General features: G+C 42.0%; 1 protein-coding gene and 1 long non-coding RNA gene across 14 annotated transcripts in view; one reads left to right on the plus strand and one right to left on the minus strand.

The window, feature by feature from the left end:
- Positions 1 to 16178, plus strand: part of BAALC (BAALC binder of MAP3K1 and KLF4) — a 141129-nt gene that overhangs the window by 26313 nt on the left and 98638 nt on the right. The gene's annotated exons all lie outside the window — the stretch shown is intronic.
- The window catches only part of LOC117981478 (uncharacterized), a 42003-nt gene continuing 28556 nt past the window's right edge, over positions 2732 to 16178 (minus strand). The window contains exons 3-5 of one of the 2 annotated variants that reach the window (XR_008626463.2): positions 12474 to 12755; positions 4904 to 9970; positions 2732 to 2917 (exon numbers count right to left, since the gene is read on the minus strand). This is a non-coding gene — a long non-coding RNA (uncharacterized LOC117981478). Of the gene's footprint in view, positions 2918 to 4903; positions 15998 to 16178 lie in introns of those variants that run through there. The other variant, XR_004673022.3, reaches the window with a different exon arrangement.

Genomic DNA, 16178 nt, shown 5'->3' on the forward strand with positions numbered 1-16178 from the left:
TCCACTATTATGACCTAAATGGTCCCATGAGTATTTATTTATTTTGCTACCTAAATTTTAATTTTCTTTGATGTGGATTTTGCCATTGGGATTATATAGAAATAGACATTACTGAAAGGCTTAAGATACTAAGATAAACCAAATATAAATGTCCTTTCAGACAGGGCAGTGGCCTTACCCTAAATGAATGAATGAATTTATTTATTCAACAATTATGTAGGGTGCACTTTCAAAGTGCTAGACATAGTCCTAGGCACTCAGGCTAGATCTAGGAGGAGTCCTTGTGGAGTTTGCAGTCTAGAGCAGCGCTGTCCAGAGACTCAATGTTCTTTGCATTGTCCAATACAGCCTTATGACTATGGATCACTGGAAATGGGGCTAGTGCTGCTGAAGAACTGAATTTTTCACACGATTTAATGTTAATTTAAATTAGCATAGCCCAGTAGAGCTGGCGGCTACCATATTGGACAGCACAGGCAGAAGAGGTAGATAGCAAACGAACTCATACAATTAATTATTATTGTTGCAAGTGCTACAAAAGAGAAGTCGGATACGATGAAAAGTCGGTATGGGGAACATTTCTAGCAAAAGGAACAGCATGTGCAAAGGCCTTGAGGCAGGAAGAGTTTGGCATTTTCCAGCTATTGGAGGACAGCAATGTTATTGGAGCATCATGCAAGCCATGAGTGAGGGGAGGCAGTGCTGGGAGCAGGAAAGACTGGATCACATGGGAGCATGTAGGCCACAATGAGGAGCTTGGACTTCATCCTAACAGCAATGAGAAGCCTTGGATGGGTTTTGAGCAGGAAAGTCCCTTGATCCAATTACATTAAAGTTTTTAAAAGATATTCATCAAATATAGCTTCTGTTTTTAGCACAGATGCCAATATCTCAGATAAGTCTTAGCTGACCCTTAGATTAGGTGACATTTCCCAGTTTTATTTTTTCATAGTTCCTGACTTCTCTTTCAGAGCACTTACATTTATAATTAACTAGTTGTGTAAACTAGTTTTTTATTTATTTCTCCTTCTACCTGTGTTGTGCAATGTGGTAACCACTAGCTCTACCGGGCTATATACCACATGAATAAAATTTAGACAAATAGTTCTAAAAGGCTTGCTATGAAAATCAACCCTGTTATGCATCCCACTTTATCAGTTCTCTTGGAGTAACTACTGTCAACTATTTAAGCTCATTCTCGTTTCATTTCCTTGTCTCTAAATAATTGGCAAGTCATACTCTTTCTTGATGTTTCGGTCTAAGGCCTGATCTATTGATTACCCTCATGAAAGGTGAGGTTTTCACTCTTTCACCTCCATCCCACCACTGCCAATACATTGTAGCATAACTCGGTTAGATCAGTGTTCTTTGTTGGTGTTTTGTTGACACTTTTCGCAGCTAAACCAGATTAGGATTACTTTTCCTTTCACAGACAATATTTTATGTTTGCTGCATTAAAAATGTGTTTGTTTTTTTTTTAATGTGAATGCATCACTAATTCACATCAAACCCTCCTCTGGTTGTGTAAATCTCCTTTCAACATGTTTAAGTAAATTAGGAATTCTATCACAATTTTTTCTTTTAATTGCCCTTGGAGTTTTCTGACCTGCTCCAATCTGGGCTGGTTGCTGTCCAGGCTGGCTGCATACCTCTTGGCCTTGACTCTTTCTTTGACATTAACCTGAGGATTTCCTTGGCCTCTCTCCTGTGTTGAATTGATCTCATAGTTCCTGTATTCTGTGTCTTTCTCTTCCTTGGTTTGTTCTCTTGTTTGGCCAAGAACATCCTGAAGTAGCTTTCTATGTGAGAGGTGACATTTTTTTGAAACTTTACTTTTCAAAAAATTTTTTATGCCTTCTACATTTAATCGATAGTTTGGCAGGGTATAAAATCACATTTCCTTAGGGTTTTCAAGGTGTTGTTGACAAGTCTGATGTCATTCTGATTCTCAATCCTTAGTATGAGATTTGTCCGTTCCTCCTGCCCCCATCTCCCTGTGTGCCTTTAAAAAAAATCTCATAGCCTTCAATTATGAAAACATTTTCTCAAGTTATTATTATTATTATATTTCACCCTAGCCTGGTCCTCTAATTTTCTTATTTTTCCTCTCCTATCTTCCATCCTACTTTTTTGGAGATTTCTTCCATATTTTCTTCCAATTTTTCTTTTGAATTTTTCATTCCCTCTACCTCAGTTTTAATTTTTAAGAACTCTCTTTTTGTTCTCTGAATGTTCCTTTTCATAGCATCTCATTCTTAGGTTTTTAGACGCAATATCTTTCTGATTATAACATTAATTAGGTTTTTTTCCCTTTATAGAGTTTGTTTATTCAAGTTTATGTTCCCCACCCCTTCTATTTTGTTGGCCTTTCTCTTGTTTGGAGGCTTTCCTCTAATGTCTGCTGGCCCTGAACTGTTGGCTTGTATTTAAGGAGAGGGCACTCCGATGTTGGTTGGAAGCTCCATTTATGACGTTGGGGCTTAAGGTCTGTCATCTTCACTATAGAGTATCTGGCTGGATCATTCCTTTCAGGAACTTTTGATGTCTGTATTTTCAGGCCTTTTTGAGGGAAAGGGAGTGATCAGATTCCACTGAGCAGACTCTCCCAATTTCCTCCCTGGAGGGCACATGCCTGACTGAGTAGGGGAAGAAGCCTGGAGTCCCAGTGCTTCATATTTTCAGCACAATAGCCCCGACCTCAATTGTTCTAAGTGATCCTCTGTCCAGAAAGTTTCACCAGGAAGTTTTTTATTAGAAAACAAAACAACAACTTCTTTCAGGGTGAAGGAGGGGCACTCATTCAGATTTGGTATTTTGGGGAGAGGTCCTTGGGTTCTAACTGCTTCTGAAGCCAGTTTTCCACAAATGCTTTCTCTCCGCCTTCCAAAGGTATCTAGTGGCTTCCATTCCTGAGTTCCTTGGGGACAGAGGGATAAAAAACACGTTGTACTCAAGTTTCCTTTTTTTCCCCTTAGGATTCAGATTTCTTGAACTGCTAAGATAGTAAGCACTTGCTTATCTCCTTTCCAGCTTCCAAAATTTTGTAGTACATTTTCTCTCTCCTCTTTTTCCTATGAGTTTATGCCTCTAAAAGTTCCCTTATGTTTGTTTTAGTGGTATTTGGGAGTGGGACAGAGCTCATTGCATTTGCAATGACAAAATTTGCCATTTAAAAACTGGAATTCAATGAGCCTTTTTTTTTTTTTTTTTTAAAGCCGCTTGGTTATATTGTAGAAAATGGACTTCATGGTTCTGTTGGTTTTGTATTGGATGGTATACAGAGTAGAATTGTATCCCCCAGAAAGACATGTTGAAGTCCTAACTCCCAGTACATGTGAGTGTGGCCTTATTTGGAAATAGGGTCTTTACAGATGTAATCAAGGTAAGATGAGATTATATGATATTAAGGTGAACCTTAATCCAATGGCTGGTGTTCTTGTAAGAAAAAGGAAATTTGAACACAGACACACAGAGAGGAGAATGCCATGTGCAGTGAAGGCAGAGATTGAAGTGATGCATCTACAAACCAAGGAACACTACGGACTGTCCACAGCCACCGCAAGCTAGGAGAGGGCGTGGAACTGATTCTCAGTTCCTCCAGAAGGAAGCAACCCTGCCAACACTTTAATTTCAGATTTCTAGCTCCCAGAACTGTGAGACAGTAAATTTCTGTTGTTTTCAATCACCCAGTTTTTGGTTCTTTGTTACAGCAGTCCCATGAAACTAATACAGATAGGTATTAAGTTACGTGATTTAGTGTTCTTAGAAATGGGGGCCCTTTGAGAAACTTTCAGTATTCTTAGAAATGGAAGATGCTTTGAGAAATGGAAGGTGATTTTTCCCTGAAGCAGCAATTTATTCTCTAAATCATTTGTTATCTGGCAGTTTCATTGAGTAAATGTCTTAATTATTCTTCAACACTATAAAATTGTCATGGTATAGAACACATCTGATGTGTCTTCTTATATCTGGCTAACTTTTAAAATGCCAATCTGATTTATTTGGAAAGCTATCAAGCCAAACAGAGCCAGCTGAACACTGAGAAATCTAATCAGAAGAAAGGGAGAAAAAGAAAGGAAAAAAGAGAGAGAGAGAGAAGAAGGGAAGAGAAGGGAAGGGAGAAAGAAAGGAAAGGAAGGGAGAGAGGGAGGGAGGAAGGAAAGAGAGAGAGAGAAAGAAGCAAGGAAGGACAGAAAGAAAGGAAGGAAGGAAGAAAGGAAAGAAGAGAAAAAGAAAGAAAGAGAGAAGGAAGGGGGGAGGGAGGAGGAAAGAGTGAGAGAAAGAGAGAAAGAAAGAAGGAAGGAGGAAAGAGCAAGGAAGGAAGGAGAAAGAAAGAAAGGCAAGAGAGGAAGGAAGGAAAAAAGGAAGGAAAGGAGGAAGGAAGGAAGGAAAGAAAGAAAAGAGAGAGAAGGAAAGAAAGAGAAAGAAAGTAAGAAAAGAAAGAAAGAGGGAGTCCAAATATATCTTCATTCATTTTGACCTGAACTCTGGAAAATCTTCCAGCAATATGAACCCAATATCCAGATTCTAGTCCCTCCACACAGATTCTTCTAGGGACTTTCTGTTTTTGCAGTTGCCCTGGGGCTATAGCTTTTCCCAAAGAGCTAGAAAACACTAGTTCTAAAGGACACATTAATAAATGCAGGTGACCACAAGGACTTGTGGAGAACAAAGAGAAACAATGATAAGAGCCCCAGGAAAGACCTCACTAGCAGATTTTCTGTCTCCTTTGCATCTGTTTACCTCTCGTGTCAGAGTGAGGACCTAGCTGGATCCAGGAAACCCAGGCAAAATCTGCTTCCCAGTAGAGTTCACTATTGGTGAAGAAACAGCCCCAAAACTAGATTTCACACAGTTCAAAAGCCAGTTCTCCCAAAATAAATTTGCCAGTTAGTGAACCTACCTGAATACCTAAGGTCTTTCCCCAGGTTTTGATTCTGCCTCAACATTGCTGCAGCTGCCTTGGCTTGGAATTGTTAGTCCAGGAATTCTTCCAAGTGTGAATGACTGGGCTTTCCTTTAAATCCATTTTTGCTGTTTTATGTCCCCTAAACTCTCTCTTTGGGCTTCTGCTCTGCTCCTGTTCCTGCCCCTGCCTGTATCTACTTCTGTTTCCATGGGGAAGTGTTTGGGAAATTGGAACCTTGGGTCCTTTTTTTACCCCTCTTCAATGAAAAGAACATTTGACTAGCTCTTGGCTAGTATTTTTGGCCTTTCAGTGAAATGGTTGTTGGTGAATTACAACTTGATGAAATGATCCAGAGGCCAGATATCCTATCCAAGAAAGCATCTTTTGCTTTAGGAAGGCAATAGAAGGTCATTAGGATTAGGTAGACTGAATTCTATTCTGGCTTGCTTTTTTTTTTTTTTTCTTTTTGAGACAGAGTCTCGCTCTATTGCCCAGGCTGGAGTACAGTACAGTGACATGATCTCAGCTCACTGCAACCTCGGCCTCCCGGGTTCAGCCAATTCTCCTGCCTCAGCCTCCCGAGTAGCTGGGATTACAGGCACCCACCACCATGCCTGGCTAATTTTTGGTAGAGACGTGGTTTCTACCATGTTGGCCAGGCTGGTCTCAAACTCCTGACTTCAGGTGGTCCCCCTGCCTCAGCCTCCCAAAGTGCTGGGATTACAGACATGAGCCACCATGCCCAGCCTCTGGCTTGTTTTTCACTCACTGAGGTAGAGCTCTATATCCCCAAGCTCCAGTTTCCCTGTAAAATGGAGATAATATTGCCAACTTCACAGATGTAGGGATTAAATGACCCTGGGGATAACTTGAATGCTTTTTTAAAAATTATGATTTACTTAAAAATGTGCATATTAAATCAGGTAAAGTTACTCCTTATAGCTTATAAACAATTATAAAACAAAAAATAATGATTTACAAAGGAGAGAGGTGCAAACCAGCCAGTGACATTCTGAATAATAGCATTAATCTAATATAACAAATGTTTTGTTTTATGGAAACTGAATCACAAATATTGCTTTTAGTGGTAGAAAGATACATTTGCTTATTTTCCATTTCACTTTTGCCCACTGGATCCTTTTGATTTTTGAGGCACGATGGGCCATCATTTGAATTGTTAACACTATCACGGTTATTTTTCATTTTAATGGTGACGCCAGCTTTAGCCATCCACAGCACTTACTGCAAGTTGGTGCATCTGAGGATGGGAACTGTGTGGCCACACAGATGTGGATGCCACTGTTTCCATCACAGGGCTCCTGCACGGGTGATGATTCAATTCTCTCACCCTCTTCTGTATTTAAATGACTCAGAAGCTTTCATCCGTGATGCCATTTTGCCATCATGAAATATAGAGATCTCATTTATATCTTCGTTTTTTCACACTTCAAGACTATTGAAGAAATTGATGCCATTTCAGCCTTTAAAACAATACATATGTCAGCACCAAATCATGGAATCCTAATAAGTTGAGATCATTTGGATGATTCTAAATTTGCTAATAATAGTTTTTTTTCACAATTACCGTGAAACAGAAGAATGACAGTATATCCTCAGATCCCCCCAGGAATTTGCTGACTGTCACATTTTCAGGCAAATTGGCCAAAATGTAGGAAAGTGTCTGGCATGTAGTAGGTACTTGGTAAAGAAAAGTTTTTTATGAAATTCATGCCAAAACCATCCAGTAAGGCCAGAGATTTCCAAACTTTATATTTAAAGTTCCATCAACTGGACTTCAATGATTCTATGTCTCAAAAAAATTAAAAAGCATTAGGGAAAATATTACTCAACTTAAACCTTGACAAAGTTGAATTGGAATATTAAGTAACTAGCAACACTGGTGCCAGAAGTGAGTAAAGTTATCTGCAGAGTGCAAAATTCGTCATGGTCCTTGCCCACAGACTTGTAGTCTACATAAGAACCAAAAGGGCGTGAAGAAATTACTGTAAAACCTATCACATTAAGGAGCAAGAGGCTATGGAAAGGACACCCATTCTCACAATGAGAAAGGCTGTCCTTGTAGAGAAACTGGAGGCCTTCACCTATAGACAATCCAGAGTGTGAAAATTACAGGGCCAGGACACAGAGCAGCTTTTGGAAGATTCAAACCCCAGAAGCTGATAGCTGCTCAGACTGTGAAAGGGATCCTGAATCCATTCTGCCGGCCTCCCCCATCAAGATGGAGTTCTCACAGGAAAGGACAAATGGACAAATTCCAATGTGGTTGTCAGGGAACCCTCTGGCAAAGCACCAAAAAAAAAAAAAAAAAAAAAAAAAGTGCCAGTCTGTTCTGGGAATAAAGGACAAAGTCATTTGTGTGTTTTCTGGGAAGCAACTGTGGTGAGACGGTGAGACTGGACCTTCGCACATCGGGCACAGCCAGGGGCCTGATGGCAAAGGAAACTGCATGCCAAGCCCCAGGAAGGGCTTCCTTCACAGACTCATAGCATGGCCTGCTACTCTTCCAGCCATGACCTTGGGACTCTGCTGCAAGGATGCCAGTTAGCTGATTTCCTGGGCTCAACTTGTGAACTGCAAAGATGCAGGCAAGGAACAGAGAAAACCCTGGATGAATGCATTTGGAAATAGATCATAGGCAAAGGGTAATTCATAGATGTTTGGATCTGGAAGAGACCTGAGGATAGAGAAAGCCACTTTTTTAGACTCACTCCACGAAGGCACCTTGGCCATGCTTCATGGTTCGATAAGCTTGGGAAATGCTCCATACCCTGAACTCCTCTTAGAGAGCCATAGTGTACATTCCCATAGTAATGGTTGGAACTATGTCACATGGCCACATCTAGCTGCAAGGGAAGCTGGAGAACATCTTTTAGCTGAGCAGCAACAGACCATCTAAAAGCCAAGATTCTGTTACAATAGCAAAAGCAAAGGCCTCATATTGGAAGGCAGCCAGCAATCTGACAACAGTCCCCCAAATTCTGGGGCATCATTTTGAAAAAATGGTAACCACTGCTAAAGGGGGCTTTTCCCTTCCATTTTCATTGCATGGAATTAATACCAGTTGATCTGCACCCAGGATAACTCCAGGACAGAGCCTGTCAGCCTGTGGCGGAACTTCCTCACTCCCTGCAGTTACTCACCTCTCTGCCCTCCCTGCCCTAAACAGTTGAAAGCCCAGAGAACTTTTTCTCAGGCCTCCTCATTTTGACTCAGCTCTGTCTTTCTCAGGGCTAAGCACCAGAGACCTCATCTCTGCTTCACTTTCTTTATCTCTACACAACCCCAAGTTTACTTACTTTCCTTTATTAACACAATCCTCTAATAGTGTGAAATACAACAAAAGGCAATATTGTGTGCTTTCATGAAAGCAAAAATATAAACGATTGAAAATGTGTGCAATTCAAATAGCTCAGAAATGATTTGTGTTTGTTTACTTATGTTGTAATTTCAGAACTGTTTTATCATCATTTCTGAATGATATCCTTCTGTGAGGTTCCTGACATGATTCCTCTCTTTCCTAGTTAAATGGAGAAAGGAATTCATGTGTAAATCCATTAATTTGGGAGAATCTTGGAAGTCACCACCCCCAAGGAAATAGGCTTTACTTCAGCAATTTGGAAGTGGTACCTTAAAACCTTTGATTTCCATGTTCAAATTTATAGCAAGGGAGTTGAATTTGAAGCAGGATTGAATTAAGAATAACTCCACTGAATGCCAGGAAACTGCCTTTGGGTGGCATTTGTCTGGGCATGACCTCAGTTGTGGGCAGTCTCACTGGAGCAAAGAGCTCAAACCCCAAGGTGGCTTTTGAGACAAGGCCTGGGTGGAGAAGTCCTGCCTTGCCCACAGCAGAGCCACCCTGGGGGTATTGTGTATTTATATCACTAATTCTACTCTGGACCAGGTCCCTGCTTTACATAGTATCCTCTCAATTAATTTGTAGAACAGTCTCATGAGTTTAGCATCACTATTCCTATTTTGTAGGTGAAGAAATTGAGGGTTCGAGATATAAAAGAAGCTGCCCGAAGTTACACAGTTGAAAGTGCCAGACTCAAGCCAAGCTTTCCTTTACTCTAAAACCCTTTTTTGAGACCACTGAGTCCCAGACTTTTGGAATTCACTGGCCAGTAAAAAGGAAAAAAATATGTGTAAGATTTAAAAGAAAAAAAGGTGTGAGTGTGTGTGCACGCTGATCACGGTGCTAACTTTTTATTTAGGGGGGCATGAAAAAGACCTGTGATTTATTACTTCTACCATTTCACAAGAAAGGCTCTCTCACGCATACATGCACACACACACATGCACAAACGCTGCAGAAAGCACTGTTAAATTAATTCAGCAAGTATGTACTGGCACTTATGATGTGCTAGGCACTGTTCTAGTCATTGCAGAATATAATAGTGACAAAAAAACCCAAAAATTCTTGCCCTCATGCTTAAAGCCTAGGTGCAGGGTAATAGATTTAAAAGAAAGAAGAAGGAAAGGACATAGTATTAATGTTAGAACTAAGTGCCATAAGAAAAAAAAAAAGAGAGAGGAGAGGGATAGATATATAAGGAAGCCCTTCCTGAAGAAGGGACAGAAACGCACCGATCTTGCTAAGAAAGGGAGTGAGCAATCCTAGCGCCCACACTAACCCACCACGCCATCTCATTTTTCTCATTGTACCGTGCGCCAGGGAAATTGTCTCTGTGACCCGCCTTTTGGAAACCTCTGCCCTGTGCTGTCCTAGCTCCACAGAAGTTGAAATGGGAGGGACCTGCATGAAGGGTTCAGACTCTGCTTCTGGTTCGTTTCCTCTCAGGCTTGGTTGGCTGAAGTCTTACCTTGCCTCTGACATGATCCGGGAAATTTTTCATTTTGCCCCAGTGTGAATCAATAGTTCGAAGGAAGAACTGTGAATAGAAGACTTCTGCTTTCTGAGGGCAAATGCTGCAGGGCCCTCGCATGTCTTCCTGCTGTGCTACCTCCCCTTTGCTGGACTTGCTGAGTTAGTTTGAGCTGGTGGGTACTTGTTTCATCTCCCCATGTGTTTCTAGCCTGTTGTGGGAAGAAAATTTAGACAAAGTATGCTTGTGCTCATTTTATGAAGGTTTTCCTCTGGGTTTTTGTTGAAGTTGTTAAAAGGGATATTTCTCAAACTTCATAAAGATGGAGAGCATATATGGATCTCAAAATTTCCTTTTCTCCTTTTCTCACTCTTTCTGTGTGCGGGTTTTTTGTTGTTGTTGTTGTTTTGTTTTGTTTTGTTTTTTGACAAAGGATCTCATTCTGTTGCCCAGTGGGGTGCAGTGACGTGATCTCGGCTCACTGTAGCTTCACTCCTGGGCCCAAGTGATCCTCCCACTTCAGCCTCCCAAGTGGCTGAGGCTACTGGTGTGCACCACCACTCCCAACTAATTTTTGTATTTTTTGTAGAGACGGGGTCTTACTATGTTGCCCAGGCTGGTCTCAAACTCCTGGCCTTGAGTGATGTTCCCACGTTGGCCTCCCAAAGCACTGGGAGTTTATAGGCATAAGCCACTGTACCTGGCCTTCCTCTTCTCTAGATAGCCACCTATCCCATGCAAAATTCCCCACCATCTTGGCAGTCTGTGTTCCCCTAGGACCGCAGTTTCTGGTTTTTACTCTGAGTACAGCATTCCAATTTCTCACAAAACTCCAATTTCTCACAGTAAATAGGGCAAGGTGGTGCTTGGAATCACAGAGACTAGAGTTCTAATTGTTGCTTTACCTCTTACTAGGCTGAGACCTTGGGAAAATTACTTGAACTTTCTCAGTCCTAGTTTTCTTATCTGTTGTGTTAGGGTAACAAGAGTTCTTACCTCATAGGATTGATGTGGACATTAAATAAAATAATATACCATAAAATTTATTGTAATTTATATGTGCCATGCACTATTCTAAGAGCTTTGTGTATATTAACTAGTTGAATCCTCCACAAATTCCTTAAAATCAGAGCTATTATTTTAGAGAAGAAGGAACTAAATCACACAGAAGTTAGGCTGCTTGCTCAAGATCACTGTGTGTTCCTAGCATGTAGAGTGATGGTTTTCATTAATATAATCTCTGGTGGGGAAATTAGGAACCATCTGGTCTTGTCATTGGAGCTCAGCTATCAAGTTGCTACTTAATAGGTAGTTTCATTAAAAAGCAGAGGACTATATCAAAGTATATTTCTCAAAATGTTAAAAACTTAATTATCATACAAATAAATAGTGAGCAGGTATCACTATCTTTTTAACTCATTGATGAGGGTCACGGCTGGATGATAAAGTCAGCTCAAAAGAGAATATGAGGATGTGATTAACAGAATCCTTGTGGTGATGGAGCTGTTCTGTATCTTGGTTGCAGTGGTGGATAAGTAAAAGTGCACATGTAATAAAATCATATAGGATTAAGTACAAATATACAAATGAGTACAAATTAAACCTGGGGAAATCTAAATAGGACGGGTGGATTGTACCAATGTCAGTACCCTGGATAGGATCTTGTACTACAATTCTGTAAGATGTTACCACTGGGGGAAATTAGAAAAGAGCACGCAGATCACTCTGTACGATTTCTTACAACAATCTATAGATGATTTTGAAATAAAAAGTTTAATTTAGGCTGGGCACAGTGACTCACGCCTGTAATCCCAGCACTTTGGGAGGCTGAGGTGGGCGGATCACAAGGTCAGAAGTTCAAGACCAGCCTGGCCAACATGGTGAAACCCTGTCTCTACTAAAAATACAAAAATTAGCTAGGTATGGTGGCGTGTGCCTGTAATCCCAGCTACTCGGGAGGCTGAGGCAAGAGAATTGCTTGAACTGGGACCCAGGAGGCAGAGGTTGCAGTGAGCCGAGATTGCACCACTGCACTCCAGCCTGGGATACAGAGTGAGACTCTGTCTCAAAAAAAAAAAAAAAAAAAAATTTAATTTAAAAACAAAATAAATAAATGGCTCAGAACAAAAGGGAATATGAGAAACTTTTAAAAATAGTTGGTGGAAAGAAGGAAAGCTGAGATAAGATTGCTAAATTAAATACAAAACTAGTTACATCCTAAAGGACAAAACAAAAACAAAAAAATTCCACAAAACCCAAACCCATAGTCTTTGGGGTTCTCTTCTCTATCAGACAGAAAAGAAACTCATCATGCATGATCAGTTCTCAGAATTGTAAACTGTTTGGCCCTAATCAAATGTGCAAACCAAGTTGCACGCTCTAGGCCAGGATCTCTCAATGCCTCCAGCACTATGGAAATTTTAGGCCCAAATAATTCTTTGTTGGGGGTGCTGTCGTGGGCACTGTAGGATGTTTAGTAGCATGTGTGGCCTCTACAGCTGAAACATCTCCACATGTCCACTGGGGGTAAAGTCATGCTGGGTAGGAGCCCCAGAACACCTTTAGGTGAGCTTGTTGGGAAGTGCTCCTAGCATAACGTTAATCATCTTTTCTGCATTATCCCAAACTCTGGATAATTGTTCTTCACACATAAAACTACCATTTGGAGGGTCACTGTGCTGAATAGAAGCACAATGTGCTCTATGCGGACTCACAGACTTTTAGCAGAACAGGATCCTTAGAGATTTTCTAGGCCGGCTTCACCCTCCTCGTTTCCCAGCTGAGGAATACCAGTGGAGATGGCTCGGCTAAAGTCACATAGCTAGTTCATGTGGGTGTGTCCAGTTCAATCCTGTCTTCTTCCAAATGGATGTGAAGCAGTCACTATGAAGTCTTTAAAACTTTGTGGGTACCAATTATGTGCCAGGCCCTGCGCTGGACTCACAGCCAGGTGATGGCTAACACGAGGTCCTGCTCCTGAGGCACTGATGGTCTTCCTGGGGAGATAAGGATGTAGGCAAATAATTACTGTGGGAGGGATATTCAGCAGTGCAGGCTGAGGATGAAGGCTGTGATGGCTTAGAGTCTCAGGGATAAGCCCTAAGGGAGTCTGATAAGGACCAGAATTCCCAGCTCCATGATCAAAGAGAGGTGGTTGTACTCATTGCAGAGGGAAGTTGTTGTTCCTGGCTCAGAGGGAATGTGAGGCCCAAAAGCGAATCTGCCCACAGTGCAGGCCTGGGCCAGGTTCTGGGATTACTGGGAGGCCCAGAAGACAATGATAAGCAGGGGGAGTGCAGAAATGGGGAGCTGTGAAGAACAAGTGGAAGAAAGGAGCAGATTTATAGCCAAGAGATCAGGCCAAAGATAGGACAGGGTGGGCGAGTGGGAGGAATGCAATTCTGAGATGGAGAAATTAAGACAACTAGAGTTCCAGGAAGAAGAGAACAACTGGGTAAAATCACAGCAGTGTTTAGAGCACGGTGGTGTCCGTGGTTTACTGTTAGTGGTCACTATGGTTTCCAGAAATCTAACTGCATGAATGGCACCCAGGAACTGAATCTGGGACTTCCTGGCTGGCTGCACCCTGCAAGGCTCATGTGCTTGGCCTCAGAGAGGAAAGGGACTGGAACTGGGACTCAGAACAAAAATTTGGCAGAGCATGAATCCAGGCCTGGCTGGCACAGGAGCTGCTTCCAAGATATTTTACATCCAAAGCACCAACCTCACATGTTGTGGCAGTTACAGGAAGGAGGCTTCCAACTTTAGCATCCTTCAAGCCCTTGCCTCGTTCCTCGTGACTCACCAGGGAGAGAGAAACTGGAAAACAGGGACCAGAAGGATGTAGAGAGAGGATTAGACAAACTAAGGGCCAGAGCAAGATGCAAAGTGGGGATGCTGCCCGCCAGTTCTTTGGGATTCAGCAGGCAAGCCTTCCTTGGGGAAACCCTTTCAGGCAAGGAGGAGAACAAGTTGAGATGTAAAGCAATGATTGTGTGAAAATAGATAGGATTGAAAACAAACCAAGACAAAATTGTATCTGCCAACTTCTTGAATTCAGGTGACTCTGGATGACCAAATATCTATGTAATAGCTTTTCTTTTATTCCTTCCTTTCTAGATAATTGGATTAGAAAACTCTAGTAAACCTCAGTTACAGCATCCCTGAAAACACAGCTCAAAAGGGGAAAAGTTGAAGAGAGCTGGCTTTCCTTTCTCTGGGATATAAGATGTAGAGTTTAGGTTTCGTGATGAGGTTTTGAGGCCTTTCAGAATATTAAAAGGAAGAGAGAGAATTCTCAGGAAAGGGTGGAGGTGCTGTAGGAACCGACTATCCCACAACGGTTCCTTCCTGCCACTCCCCAGAGGTGAGTGGTTGTGCTCTGGAGGTGGAAGGGGAGGGAATTAGCAATTTTGGAGTGTTCATCTTTGCAAAAGCTCCCTAGGTGAGTCAGGCTGTGAGCAGGGTGTTGTAGGAATATCTTTTTTGTTGTTGTTTTTGAGACAGAGTCTCGCTCTGCTGCCCAGGCTGGAGTGCAGTGGCGCAATCTCAGCTCACTGCAAGCTCCGCCTCCCAGGTTCACACCATTCTCCGGTCTCAGCCTCCTGAGTAGCTGGGACTACAGTCTCCCACCACCACGCCTGGCTAATTTTTTGTATTTTTAGTAGAGACGGGGGTTTCACCATGTTAGCCAGGATGGTCTCGATCTCCTGACTTTGTGATCTGCCCACCTTGGCCTCCCAAAGTGCTGGGATTACAGGTGTGAGCCACTGCGCCCGGCCAGGAATATCTTTAGGTAACCCCATGCTGCTAATAAAATTCCCCATGTGCTGTAGCTAAATAGTTTCTGTCTTAGTGTACATTGATTTCCTCGGGACCTAGGGCCACAGCTACAGGGGATTTGGACCTAATAGCCATAACAAAATAAATGAGAATTTGGTTAATAGTAGCTGATATTAAAACTAATATTTATTAGCAGTTTCTATGGGCCAAACATGCTGCATACTGGTGGTGGCACCCACTTAGGTAGCAGGTGAAAAGTTGGCTTCTTTTAACCTAGGATTTTTCAACCAAAGTTAAGAACTCCAAATCTATATTATAGAACATACCTTATGCTGTTCACTGAACATAAAAAATGTATTCATATATATAACCATACTTTATATACTGGATAGATTTTGCAGTGTCATTCTGGGGCTGACTCCGAATCTCTCTCCATGAGGATTTTGGGTGAAGCACCCAGCCGGGCATGAGACATGAAATTTCCTTTCTGCTTCATCCAGAGCCTTTTCTTCTTTTATCTTCCTCATTCTGCCTCCTTTGCTGTTTCATATCCCACCCTGGTTTGCCACAGAATTAATTAGCCTCCAAGGAACCCCCATTTCTTCATCTGCAAGGGTGCAACATCTCAACTCTACATTTTCTGAGGCTCCAGCCAGCTCCCTTCCCAGTATCCTACTGTTTAGATCTGCACAAGGCTAGGGCTTTGGGCTTTTGAACATTTACTCCCCTTTGATGTGAACTCTGCAAAGTGCTTGATTCAGCTGCTCTTTTGCCCAAATGGCTTTTATTGCTTTCTGCCTCATTCTGTAGTGTTGAGAAGAGGGACAGAAAGACGTAACATGTGGTTATATACGGAACACCTGGGCTTTTAAGAGAACAAATTTTCCATCTAACAATCAATGATCTCTAGTAAGACTTAAATGTAGATTTAACATGAAGTAAGTAACAAGACTCACACTGTCTTCATGACTTCTGGAATCCAGAGGTAGGAGCAGATAGGAAGAGGTTTCCATCCTCACAGTGTTTGACTGTGAAGTCCTGATAGTAGAGACCCTATGTTATTATTATTGTGTTGTCCACTTGGTCCATACATCTCCATCAAGAAGGCGCTAACTGACCAGGAATTCCTGGGGTCTGCATGAATCCCAAGATACTTATCCGTGAGAGAGCTTTCACGGATAAGCTTTTTCAGCTGCAAGTGACAGAATGACCTACCAGGCTGCTAAGTAGCAAGGAATTTGTTATCTCCATAGCAAGAAACTCAGAGGCAGGGAGGCTCCAGGGTGAGCTAACTCCATAGTACAGGGAGGCCAGGCTTCCAGGACTTCTTCCCCATGAGGACAGGTCTTCATTCACTCTCAGGCAACACCATTCAGAGGCAGGAAAGGAAGTTTCCTCCATTATCTTTTTCCCAGAAGCCCCACAGAAGATGACCTTGACATATCATGGGACAGAATTAAATCACATTCTCACCATAGAACACATCACTGGAAAATGAGAGGATTTAACCATTATTATCTCAAACCAGTCATGTTTTATTTCCTGGGGCTGGGGGAAGTGCTGCTGGGGAGCTGGGAGAGCCAGGATTGCCATTTCAGCCTTTGTCATAGGAAATGAGGTCTGCCAAGGAGAGTGAG

This window comes from Pan paniscus, chromosome 7, assembly GCF_029289425.2.
Source record: "Pan paniscus chromosome 7, NHGRI_mPanPan1-v2.0_pri, whole genome shotgun sequence".
Taxonomy (NCBI): domain Eukaryota; kingdom Metazoa; phylum Chordata; class Mammalia; order Primates; family Hominidae; genus Pan; species Pan paniscus.